The 14,215-nt window shown below is 37.5% G+C and overlaps 1 non-coding gene across 1 annotated transcript; it reads right to left on the minus strand.

The window, feature by feature from the left end:
* Window positions 1–11,253: 11,253 nt before the first annotated feature.
* On the minus strand, window positions 11,254–11,361 carry LOC148208948 (small nucleolar RNA R71). Its single transcript, XR_015787464.1, has one exon. It is a non-coding gene; the product is annotated as a small nucleolar RNA R71 (small nucleolar RNA).
* Between the last annotated feature and the right edge of the window lie 2,854 nt (window positions 11,362–14,215).

Here is a 14,215-nt window from a genome sequence, read left to right on the forward strand (position 1 = left end):
ATGACGCCTATATAGGGATATCGTCTGGCTCACACATCCTAAAGGGACAAGGCCACCTAATTTGGTGAAGTATCCCTCACGGCTACCATTCTTTTGGGGATGACGCCTATATAGGGATATCATCCGGCTCACACATACTCGCGGGACAAGGCCACCTAATTTGGTGAAGTATCCCTCACGACTACCATCCTTTCGGGGATGACGCCTATATAGGGATATCGTTTGGCTCACACATCCTCGAGGGACAAGGCCACCTAATTTGGTTTAGTATCCCTCACGGCTACCATCCTTTCGGGGATGACGCCTATATAGGGATATCGTCTGGCTCACACATCCTAAAGGGACAAGGCCACCTAATTTGGTCAAGTATCTCTCACGGCTACCATCCTTTCGGGGATAATTCCTATATAGGGATATCGTCCGGCTCACACATACTCGCCGGACAAGGCCACCTAATTTGGTGAAGTATCCCTTACGACTACCATCCTTTCGGGGATGACGCCTCTATAGGGATATCGTTCGGCTCACACATCCTCGAGGGACAAGGCCACCTAATTTGGTTTAGTATCCCTCACGGCTACCATCCTTTCGGGGATGACGCCTATATAGGGATATCGTCTGGCTCACACATCCTAAAGGGACAAGGCCACCTAATTTGGTGAAGTATCCCTCACGGCTACCATCCTTTCGGGGATGATTCCTATATAGGGATATCGTCCGGCTCACACATACTCGCGGGACAAGGCCACCTAATTTGGTGAAGTATCTCTCACCACTACCATCCTTTCATGGTTAACGCCTATATAGGGATATTGTCCGGCTCACACATCCTCGCGGGACAAGGCCACCTAATTTGGTGAAGTATCCCTCACGGCTACCATCCTTTCGGGGATGACGCTTATATAGGGATATTGTCCGGCTCACACATCCTCCCGGGACAAGGCCACCTAATTTGGTGAAGTATCCCTCACGGCTACCATCATTTCGGGGATGACGCCTATATAGGGATATCGTCCGGCTCACACATCCTCCCGGGACAAGGCCACCTAATTTTTTGAAGTATCCCTCACGGCTACCATCTTTTCGAGGATGACGCCTATATAGGGATATTGTCCAGCTCACACATCCTCACGGGACAAGGCCACCTAATTTTGTGAAGTATCCCTCACGATTACCATCCTTTCGGGGATGACGCTTATATAGGGATAAGACTCGGCGGCTACAATTTCTTCACCAACGATCGAGCAGCTACAATTTTTTTTGCAAAGCTGCAATTTCTTTACTAACGATCATGCGGCTACAGCTTATTCGCTAATGATCAATCAGTTGCAATATCTTCGTCAACAATCAAGCGTCTGCAACATCTTCGCCAACAATAAATTGGTTGCAACTTCTTCGCCAACGATTAAGTGATTGCAACTTCTTCGCAAACCATCAAGCAGGTGCAATATCTTTGCCAACAATCAAGCTTGCAATATATTTACCAATGATCAAGCAGCTACAATTCATTCGCCAAGGATCAAGCGATTGCAACTTCTTCGCTAACGATTAATCGCCTGCAATATCTTCACTGATGATCAATCGGCTGCAACATTTTCGCCAACCGTCAAGCAAAGATCAACTTTGAGGGATGATACTTATCATGAGGGGCACAATCTAATTTGATGGTATATGCCCCCAGTGACCATCCTTCATTCTGCTACAAAACTAGCCTTCAATAGGGTTAAGCGTCGTATCGTCACTCTTGGTAAGGTTGCGTTTTTCAGCGTTACTGTGGTTTCGCCATATTTTTTTTTTGTTTTTTTTATAAAAACTTGGACTGAACTTAAAGATTTCTTTAAGCTGCCTACGTATCCTAGGAAGAGATCAAGTCATAACGTAGTTCAAATACAATATTATTTTTTTGGGCCGTTCACCTTTTAAACTCATGCGGGCGAGGAGTATCATGTAGTTTAGACTCTTACGATAAGGAGTGTTTATATTTCATATGCTCTCATTTTCATCACAACTTTCATCACATCCTCCATTTTTAGGATAGGTTGAGATGATGAGCTTTTGTTTTACTTTAAAAGAACCTTCTGTATTTATGAGAAGAGAGAATTTTCTCTTCATACGGGAAGGAACAATGCTGTGAATTTTCTTGTCATCATTCACTTCACCAAATGATTTCGCCTTCACGGTTTTCATCGTTTTTTCAAATTGATCGAAGATCACTTCTGAACAATCAAAAGCAGATGTCGAAGATTGATTTTTCTTTGACGTGGAGACGCTTAGCCTTTGAAAGACTGAAGGTCGAATGGAGATGGAAGTAAAACATTGATTTTCTTCTTTTGTTGTGGCCATACTCATCCTTTGGAAGACCGAAGGTTGAGTAGTTGAAGGCTTGATGTGATCGAAGACAGAAGCCCTTTGCTCAGTTATTTTAAAGTTGTCAACCTCTTCCACATTTATGTAATGTGAACTTGCAAGATTTTCTTTCTTCTTTTTGATATAGAAGAATTTTTTTGGGAAAAATTCTTTTAAGGTTGCCGATATCTGGGGTCGAAAAGAGTCTTTATTTTCTTTCCTCTCTGATTTAGGCTTTCTTGAATCCTTATTTCCTTGGTGTTCATGCTCTTTGCTGAGCATAGATGACTTCTTCTGAGCAACACTTCGTTTTTGTTTCATCCGACGAGCCCAATTTTCCTCTCCCTGATTGACAGATTTGACAAGATCTTTAATGATATTTCTTGAAGTCTTCCGTTGAGAGTGAACAGATATAGGCTTCAACGTTCCAAATTTGATCAAGTTTATCCTCTTATTGTAGAATAGACTTTGAGGTATTTGGCTACCTATATTTGTTATTACTGCAGCGCGATTTGATTGAGCTATTTCATTGAAATCCAGCTCAATCTTTCCTTCTTGAGCTAAGTTTAGGATATGCTCTTTTAGGACAGAACACTTTTCCACTGGATGACTGATAACTCGGTGGTACTTGCAATATTTTGGATTATCAACTTTACTCATTTCTTCTGGCCGTATACACTCAGGAAGTACTATCAGTCGTGTTTCCAGTAGTTGTTCCAACATATAAGGGATATCAGAATCAGGAAAAGGATAGACCTTTTCTTGTCTTTCCTTCAAGCTTAGCCATCTTTTCCTATTTCCTTGTTGCTTCTCAATTCTCTTCCCTTTTATTTTTGAAAACAACTTGGGAGAGATTGTGTTTACACCAAAAAATTCATTTGAAGTTTTCTCAACACTTTTGCTTTCTTTCTCTAAGTCCAGCACTAAAGAATTCTTACTTCCTCGATTTGCAATGCTTAGCTCCATATCGTGAGCACAAGTTGCTAGCTCTTCAAAGGTGCGAGGTTTTATACCTTGAAGGATGTAAAGAAGTTCTCAATGCATACCTTGAGTGCATAATTCGACAACAGATAGTTCAGTAAGTCTATCTTTGCAATCAAGACTTAGAGCTCTCCATCGGTTGATATATTCGACAACCGGTTCGCCTTTTCTTTGTTTGGAGCTCGTGAGCTCCATCATGCTGACGGTTCTCTTCATACTATAAAAGCAATTTAGGAATTCTCTTTCAAGCTGTTCCCAACTCTCGTCGTTTCAGGCTCGAGATCAGTATACCAGTTAAAGGCATTTCCCTTTAACGTTCTGACGAACTGCTTGACCAATTGATCGTCTCTTGTACTAGAATTCTCACAAGTTTCAACGAAGTGAGCAATATGTTGTTTGGGATTGCCCTTCCCATCAAAATGCTAGAATTTTGGAGGTTGGTATCCAGCAGGCATTCTCAGATCATTAATCCTCTTAGTATATGGCTTAGAATACAAGAGGGAGCTTTGAGAAGGTCCGCTGTATTGCGGTATGATCGTGTTCGTGATCATATCTTGGAGCTGTTGAACAGACAGCGAAGCGATCGAAGTGGAATATTGCGATTGATTTTCTTGAGCGATAGTCTTTCCCTTGTCATTTATCTTAATAGCAAGGGTTTGACTCGACTCAGCAACATCTCTGTTTTCAAGCTGATTCTTCAAGGAAGCAATTTCGTAATCTCTTTCTTCCACTGTCTTCATCAATGCAGCGAGCTTCTTTTCCATTCCGGACATTTTTTCATCCATAGTGTTTGCATCAGTCATCATAACAGAGACAATGTTAGGATTAAGATCAAATAAGAGGTTATGATTAATAAGAAACTCATTTTCAATAGATGTTTCTTGCAGCATCATTACTTTGTTTGCAACAACAGGAGGAGTTTGATGTTCCCGTAGTTGGAATTCATCAGAGCAACCATAGGTGATATGACCCATATGAAGGTTACTCATGTAAACAGCTGTTGTAGAAGCCTTTTTAAATTCCATTGATTTTCTTGAAAAACTTTAAGTCTTGAGAAGAAGATGAGAGGTAGAGATTGTCCCACCGGGCGTGCCAATTTGTTCACACGAAATTTTCGGAGAAATTATATTTCGTGGAGTTGAACTTTTATATTTGTAGTATATGTTGTATAGTCGATTCAATCTCTAATCTTTATCCTCTAATTCTTTCTCTCGAACTTGATGTGAAGATTGAGATGCTTGTTCTTGAATTTGGATCGAAGTGATATGTTCTTCGAAAGTTTTCAAGTCTTCAAGTATTCAAAGTCTTCAAGTTGGTCTTCGAATCTTCAAGTCTTCAAGAGAGTCTTCAATTTGGTGTGAATTCTCTCAATTCTGAAATTCTGAACCTCCAAAATGAATGAGGTCCCCTCTATTTATAGAGGTTTCCATAGGCTTTGTGGGCCATTGGACTTGGATAATTTTGGGCCAAGCCCAATTCTTTAAATGGATTTATTTAAATTTAAATATTAATCCACTTTATTTCATGGTAAATTGGGTTTTGGGCCAAGATTGTAAACCAAATCGATTCCAAGCCCAATACTCATATGACCCAATTACATATTTTAATTGTCAAAATATCTTTAATTTTAATTTAGGATTAATATATAATTAATCCCTAAATAAAATAGACAATGAGGTAGCCGTTTATTATTGGCCCAAATTTTTTGGTTCTACGATAACACCCTGCGTTCTCGGGTTAGTTTGCTTTTAAGATTTAATTTGTGCTTTCGGATTTTTCCCTAAGCTGATAATTTAAATCCTTCGATTTTCTAAATTCAGGAATAAATTTAGTTAGCTAATTTTACAAATAGAATTTTAATCAAGTCTTAATTCAAAGTTTTGGAAATTTAATTTTTCCTTTTAGATTTTATTCTTCTGTTTTTAAAATTAAGTTATTCTCTTAAATACTTTCCCAAACACTTTTTATTTTAATTGGATTTTTAATTTTAGGAAGAGATTAGGAAAGGTCTATTCCTCTTAATTTTTTAGAAAATTAGTCTATTGGTGGTTTATCATGGATTGGTTTCTTTTGTTAAATAAAAGAAAAGAAAAACAAAAAAAAGTAAAACAAAATTAAATTGAAAACCTAAAACCTATTTCTTCTCCCCCAGCCGCCTACCCTTCCCCCCTCTCTTCTTCTTCATCTCCAATAGCCCTCGCCGACGACGCCAGCGGCGACCCAATCCATCAGCGACGACAACCCCTAAAACCTCTTTCTTCTTCTTCCTCCCTTCTCCTTTTACTTCAGCTGCCCATCCCATTTTTTCGTGTTTTCCGGCGGTAAGCGATCTCCCTCCCTTCACAGCATCCAGTGGCGGTATCTCGACAGCAGAAATCGACAGCCACGAACAACCCGAGCAGCGATGACTTCCTGCAGCGACGCGGCGTGTTTCCCCGATGGCCTTTTTCTCCCCGATGCGAACGAACACACGAATGACGCCCCTGTTGCAACGTAGCCTCCGACCTGCAACGACGCTCAATGAATGAAGCATACCTATGACCAGCGCGATTCCCACAGCTCCGAACGTACCAAATCCACAACGTTGTCTTCCTCGACGGCATCTGCGAGCAGATCCGGCTAGATCCCAGCGGCACTGGCGTTGTACAGTGGTTGTGCGTGACCTCATTGCAACGACGACGCTCGTAGGTTAGGTGTTGCTGTCAATATCATCGAGTTTTATGGTTGCTGTAAATTTATGAATGACATTCTAAACGCTAGGGATTTTCTTCTTCAAGTTTCCTCTTATGAATAGTTTGTCTTTGACCACTTGGTGTAGCATTGATTGAAATTTCAACTAATGGTGGAAGATTGCAAGTTTTTACTTGCCAAATTTAAACACCATAGTAACCAAACCATGACGAAAGTTCAGAGGTATTTTTTTGTGATTTAGCCTATATTTTATTTACCATATTTGTCATTTTATTGGTATGTTCTTAATTTGCTATTTTGTTGCAAACATATGGGTTGGTTGATTTTGGAACGAGTAAACACCGTGATGTGTAAACACTGTCACGAAATACACTTTTCGTGACGTTTAAACACCGTCACGAAAGGATGTCACGTGACCTCTCCTCCCCTGTTCAAGGTCTTTCTGTGACATTCTATAACCGTCACGAAATCATTTTTCATGACGGTTTATGAACGTCGTGGAAGTCCATGTCTTTCATGACGCTAATAAACCGTCATGTGTGCTAATTTTTGTGACGTTTTTTAAACGTCTCGTATACCTTTGGTGATGGGCGTATGACGCCAAAAAGACGTCACGGTAGATCGAATTTCTAGTAGTATCATATCAGTGATTGATTAGTCTCAACACCCCATTTACGGGCTTGGAATGTTATTTCCTATGTTGATAGTGAATTCTCTCATTATTTATTACCTCGAGCATCACCAAATAGTTTAATAAGTGAATTTCTACATCTATGTGAAATTTCGAACCTATCAAAAAGCATTAAGCGTGGGAGATTCATAAATGCTACACAAAAATTTGTTAACATCTATGTCTTACGATATAACCTATAGCTAAACATTCAAGGTTCGATTCAACTCTCATCTCTCAATCTCAAATTAAATCTAAAATCATGCAATTGGTGATCAACCAACTACAAGCTTTAAGTTTAGAATGTTAACTCAACAAAAGGAAATAACTTCGTTGATAAGAAATACATCAGTCCAAAAATTTATAATTTTGGCTACGTCGAACCTTAGAAACGAAATCTAAGACAATACTAACTTAGAATGTAAATAGCACAAATCAAAACACAAAGAGAGTGAAAGGAAAAAAGAATAATTGACCTAAAAAAATGGTGTCTTCAGTACAACCCACAGATCTCCTAATTCTCTTTTTTAAAAAAATTGACCTAAAATCTAAGTTTGATCTGGCATTCGTCATAGTGCATCGGCACCAAATGTCGTGTTTTCAAGATCACGCTTCAAGTTCAGAGCACTGAAATTTTTTCTTTTTCAAGTTGAATCTCCTTTTTGCTTGGAAAACCTGTAGAGTGACTTCAAAAGACTAATTGATTTCCCTTGTTCATAAGGGTAAAAAGAAGCTAAATGTGTGCTGTTTTCTAACGTTTTAAACTCGGAAACCGTGATTTAAGCTTGGTATAGTATCCAAAACCTTTCATTTTAAGTTATCTTGGGTTATACATGCACGTAGGACGTTTTTACATCATTTAGAGTTTATTTCTAACGAAAATTACACTTTTGTGCAGAAAAATATCGAGCTAGACGCCTGGCGCCTTCCCCAATCCCGAGATTGCCCTTAATATAAAATACACGTTTTGGTGTGATTTGAAGCCTTCCGAAGCTCTGCCACGTGTCTTCCATACATTAAAGGTTGCCAATTCAACAACTACCCAACCAAAAGGTGTTTGAAATGGATGGCTCTCCACAAAGCTCTCAACCTCCTAACCACCTTGAAGTCCCTATAAATTCAGCAATTCATTCTCTTCATTCATCATCCCGGAGTGATCATTTCAGCTTTAGACATTTACTTCTCAGCTTGTTTTCCTTTTCCCTTTAAGTTTTTGAGTTGTTATTGTTTTAACCTTACTTATTTCAAGTTTTCCCTTTATTTTCCAACTTATTATTCTTCAATTGTAAGTTTTAGTCTTGTTTAATTAAAATTCCAGCAAGTTCTTTGTTACTCTTATCTCTCTCATTCTCATTACGAAGTTGTAATCACACAACCTTGTGGAATTGACTGAGTATTGCTCCCCAATCTTGAAAGAGAACGGGTTAGGGTCATTCGGGTTACAACTCCATAATTTCCAGCTTGTTTTAATTCTACTCATCCTTTAATTATGTCGTCTACTTCCATGAACATTAAATTTTGTTTTTCCTTTATCATCATGAGCTAAATTTATTTTTCCCAAGCCCGGTTATGGATAGTTAGTTAAAGTTTTTAAAACCCAACAAGGCAAAAGGCGTTTTTCTCCTCTTTTATCACTTAAAGTTGTTTCCATAAGTTGAAACTTGATTTGGTCAATTAATGTTTTAACCAAGCATCAATACTGAAAAGGTTGATACGTTTTCACAACTTTACTGATTTAACTTTAGAGAGGAATACTTTAGACATAAAGATTTCGCTCGGGTAGCCTAGACATAGGACCTCGACCTAAGGTTACGGTTGGTTCTTACTAAATTAAGTTCTTTTTTTCTAATAGACATATTAGAAATGGACTTAAACCTTCAAAATCACTTAGACATAAGAAGATGGCAAAGTAAAATCGAAGAAAATTTATGAGAGCCGCCTGACGCCTAGTTGGAAAAAGTTTGTGTATTGTTAGCTAATTTGAAGTAACTGGACTGGGTTTATTGCATTGAGTTTTTAAATATCAAAACCAACATTATCCTTATTATTTATCACCCCAAATTCAATTACAAAGTCACCGATCATTAACATTTCCTATAAAAAGACTTCATTTGTCCCTGAGGATCGATACTCGGAATACTCGTTCCGTTTTTACTACTTGTGACGGGTGTACACTTGCGCTCTCATTTATTTTGAATCCAAAATACCCAAACACTAATCAACCTTTACCTACAAAAATAAATGAAAAACAAAGATTAACATTAATAAATGTTAGAAAAAAACAACAAAAACTAGACACAATAAATGAATATAAATTCCTATCCCCCAACCCAATCACTTTTCCTTGTGTTTGTTCTGGTCACATGGTATTGGGTCGAGCGGGGACCTGAAGAGTCCTACAGAAGCACAAAAGATTGCTCATACTAGGTTCCAAACAATGATGATCAATGACAATGGTTTGGTATTGAAATTATGGAGGGTAGTGTTGTCATTTCGCAGGATGTAAAGAGATAGATTTTGTTGTTTATGGTGGTCTTGTTACTACAAAGAGTGGCAACGTTGTGGTCACTCATAGTCACGAAACTACAAAGAAATTCAATGTTGTAGTTTCTCAGAGTTGTCAAAATGTAAAGAGCAGCGACAACTTTGTTGTTTCTCACTGTATCCAAACTACAAAAAGCAGCACCGGTAGCGTTGTTTTCAGGGTATTTGATAACTCTAAATAATGGGAGTTATTTTAGAAAAAATACAGCTTAGAATTAGAAGATATTAAGTAATGTAGCATTAAATTGTTTGTGTTTAAGGTATATTAAATGGAAACGCAAAGAATAGAGTATTTTGTGCTATATATGAAACCATACTCGTTTGTGATGTTTTGGTCTAGATAAGGCAATGCTGAAGCATCAAGGTCTTTCACTGGAACTGGAAAAGATGATAGCAAATAGAAATATCGTAACTTAAAGTTACACGAAATTTTCACTCAGATCCATACAAGTCGTGGAAAATATGAAAGGATAATATAAAAGCTTAAAGAACAAGCGATCGAAAGGGGAGACAAAACCCAAAAATAACATTCATTTACATGAAAAACAAAGGAGAATCCCCATGGGAGCTGACACGAAGGAAGAAGAGGACGACATGAAGAGTGTAAGAGCACATTGTCCAGTGAGTGCGTTAAAGTTATTTCCTTTGGGGTGTTTTCTTCTCTTTTCTAAAGCAACTAAGGATGGGTTACATTTGTACTTCTTCTCTGTGTGTATTTTGTGATTAATATGAGTTAAGCTCGTAAATGGCCGGTATTGAGACTTTCACTTGTCAATGTCATTTCTTTAGTAATTGAAGTAGACTCTGCTTGAGTAAGGTGTTTTACATTTAATGTTTTGAATGCTTCATCAAATTTTCTTAATAGTTGTCCTGTTCGTTTTGGAAGAATTTGATAGGGCGTGATTAACCATATCTGGTGTTAGATCTAATCTGGGTACTTAGGAATAAGGTTGTTCAACTAGTATAGCAATAAACTATTTGTGAATGTTCATATGAAGACAAAAAAGTTTGGTTGATGAAATATTTGGATAACTCGGAACGGTGTCAAATTTGTTTGGCTAGCACAAATATTAGCTTCAGTGCTAGGAGCATTGGTCAGTAGCAGTGAGTGAAATGAATATTTTATGCTCTTTTAGTATACTATTTATCATCTTACAAATTTAGGTTTTAATCTCAAAGCATTGATTGTTTGGTTACCTTGATTCTTGAGAAAAACTTATAGCTTTTATGCTATAATAATTCCGGTGGAGACAACTTTTTAACTTGCTACAACCTTATTTGTGTACTCTTGCACATGCTCTTACTCAAGGATTGCTAGGTGAACAAGTTTTTTGCACCATTGTGGAGATTGGTTAAAAAGACTATGAATACAAAGAAGGTTTCTAAATTGGAATTGGTGATTTGTGTAGGTGCGTATAACTTACGCACGACTTGCAAGGGTTGTAATATTTGCTCGATAAGGAAATATAGAGGACTTTTCATTAAAGAGTATGAGAGCAAATGCATGTGCAATTAGAGGATAGACTGATGGATCTAAATCTTGTAAATCCAAATGCACCAAGATCCCAATCTGATAAAAGAGGAAATAAATGAGGAGGTTGTAAGATGTTACATCAGTTCCTCCTCTAAATGATATTATATTAGCTGATGACAGAGAAAGAGTGATACATGCTTACGCTTCTCCAGCATTCAATTACTTTAATCAGATAATAGCAGAACCAGCAATAGATGTGGACATATTCGAGTTGAAGCCCGTTAGGTTTCATATGCTACAAACTGTAGGACAATTTCATGGGCTTGCATATGATAATCCTAACCTACATTTGAGATATTTTCTGGAAGTGAGTGACTCATTCAAGATACAAGGAGTGGAGAAGCATTGAGGCTGAAGTTATTCCCCTTACTCCTTGAGGGATAGAGCTGGAACATGGCCAAATTCACTGCCTACAGACTCGATTGCCTTATGGGATGATCTGGCTAAGAAATTTTTGATAGAGTATTTTCCTCCAAGTAAGAATACAGAATTCAGAGGATAGATCAATAACTTTTAGTAGAATGGGGGAGGAATCTGTTTGGGAATTATGAGAAAGATTCAAGGGTTTACTCAGTAAGTGTTCACACCACGGTTTACCAGACTTACTATAATGGATTAAATGAAATAATAAGATTGGAGTTTATTCTTTAGCGAACATAGCTTTATTGGCTAAATCATATAACAAAGCGTTTGAAGTATGGAAATAATCTCTTCCAGCAATAATCAATGTTCTGATTCGAGAGCAGTAGTAATTAAGAAAAAGATTTAAGGGGGTGCATGAGGTAGATGCTCTTAGATAAATTAAAGTCCATATTTCAACATTAGCTAGTATAATGAAAACGATGTCTGCAGCATCATCTACGAATGCTAATGATAGCAACATCCACACAATCTCCTATTGTGAAGATGAACACCAATTTGATTCATGTCCACCAAATCATGCCTCTGTATATTAAGTGAAAAACCAATATGTGATTAAACCCATATTCCAATACAAATAACTAGGATGGGGGCAACAATTGAACTTCAATTTGGGAGGAAACAAAGGGAAACCAAGTGCAACCCAACATAAACCAGTTTCAATGAAAGGGAAATTTGTCGTTAGAATTTTCAAGATCGAATCAGCAACAATTTTATAAAGCAGCAACAAGTTCTTCTAATTCAACGGAAATCTTGATGAAATAATAGATAGCCAATAATGATACCACAATTCAAAGTCAAGCAGTATTGATTTAGAGTTAGGCCGCTTCATTGAGAAGTTGGAAATTCAGATGGGAAAAATTGCGACTAAGCTGAGAAACAGATCTCAGGAAACATTGTCGAGTGATACTGAGAACCCAAAAAGAGAAAAGGAGTAGTGCAAAGCTCTAACCCTGAGAAGTAGTAAGCATTGCTCCCTCCACATCTCATCATAGTTGAAGGAGAAAATAGCTCAGTAATTAACCCTATATGTTGAAGGGAAAAATTAAAGTGCAAAAGTCCTAGCAGAGCAAGAATCAAGAAATAATAATTTGAATAATGCTGACGCAACTACCGAGAAAGAGAAGGGGAATGAGGTGCAAGCTACTAGAAGCTCCAATAAGGAAGAGGTTATAGCAAGAGAAAACAGAGTGCCTGAAGAAAAACAGAAACATCCTCTAATCTAGACCATAGTAGAATTTCTAGTAGAATATAAACCTCCACCACCTTACCCTAATTTTTCAAACGAAGAATCAGGATGACCAGTTCAAAAAGTTGTTTGGCGTGATATAATAGCTCCATATAAATATTCGTAGTTGAGGCATCGGAGCAAGTGTCTAGCTATGTGAACATTTTGAAGGACATCCTCACAAAGAAAAGAAGGCAACGAAAGTTTGAAATTGTGCATTTACCAATAAGTGCAATACAATTTTGACAAGCAAGCTCCATCAAAAGATGAAAGACAAGACAGCTTTATGATTCCAGTCTCTATCGAAGGGCATAATGCATGTGAAGCACTGGGTGATCTTGATATATGACAACCTAAGCATATGGATTAGTCGAGCCTATAGCCATTTGAATCCAAAGAGAAAAGTTAGATGGGTACCTTTGCAGTCAAATACTACAAGTAGACAGAATACTCATTATACTTGAGGACGAAAACATTCCACAAGTTTGGTGACCAACCAAACAAGCATGCTCCGAAGAATAATACACCCTAAGTTCGACAACACAAAGGATAACACACTAGGAGGGTTGAACGAATGCAAGGGAAGAAAAACCTCTCTTTTGAAAATCAACTTTAATAATCTATAAAAGTTTGTCTCAATGACTATATGGGGCCTAACGCCAATGGCCTTTACAAGAATTTTGCAAATAAAATAAACCTAAAAATATAAGAAAATAAGGTTGCAAAATATTCTTCCTCAAAATCAAAAATCATACTTTTCTAAAACTAAAGTAAAATAATTTCTCAAGAATAAAATCTAACAAAAAAGAAAACAAGTTAACAATTAAAGAAAATATTTTTCTTTTTTTGTTACACTTGGCCGCAAGCAAAACAAATGGGAGGCAAGAGGGCTGGTGGCGCACACATAAGTGAGGGCTAAAAAGGCACATGGCACTGACGAAGGTTGGACATGACGTTGAAGAGGCATGCACTGGTGCTTTGTATGGGCGTGGGTGGCCATAAGTGCTTTGTGTTTTCTTCAATGGGCGTGCAAATGGGCGTGGGCACGCACGGCCGTAAGTGGCAAGCAGTAGGAACACGTGGGCGTTGGCGACAGGCAACAGGGTGTGCCGATGGACAGTCATGGCTGCTAGGGTAGGTAGGTGTAGGGACTTTCTCTACCTTAAAAGATAAGAGATATGTGCAAGCGTACATGGTCACAAGTAACTCGAAAGTAATTCCAAGGTCGAATTCTCAGAGACTTGTGCTTTCAAAATGAATTTATGAGATGAAATGGTTCAAAATGCAATTGAGGTTTATGGGGAAAATGGTGACAAAAATTGTTGTTTGTGGTTGCAAATATCAATCTTCATTATAAAACACAACCCCTCTACCTCCTGTCTTAGTTTTGATAGAAAATATAGAAGATACACACTTTGGGAAAAAATGTCAGGCGTTACTTGGCTAATTCTGGAAATCTGAATTCTACTCTTTCACAAATCGCTTTTGGTAGCTATAGAGCCTAGGGTAACCTACAATCATATTTCTACGTGTGGTTACAATCCTAGAATATATTTATCAATTCATTTGCTTTTATGTGTCAGGTGTTAAAATTAAATAATTTTGGCTAACACATTCCATAAAGAGGTTGAAAACTAAAGTATAGCATAATTAAATGAAAGAAAGTGCACGAAAACATAAGAGAAATAATTTCCATTCAATTAATTAAAATAATAATAACGTATAATTTCCATTTAATTAATTAAAATAATAATAACATATAATTTCCATTTAATTAATTAAAATAATAATAACGTATTTT

Source organism: Momordica charantia (assembly GCF_013281855.1).
Source record: "Momordica charantia cultivar OHB3-1 chromosome 9 unlocalized genomic scaffold, Mcharantia_2.0 BLBB01000009.1, whole genome shotgun sequence".
In the NCBI taxonomy this organism is placed as follows: domain Eukaryota; kingdom Viridiplantae; phylum Streptophyta; class Magnoliopsida; order Cucurbitales; family Cucurbitaceae; genus Momordica; species Momordica charantia.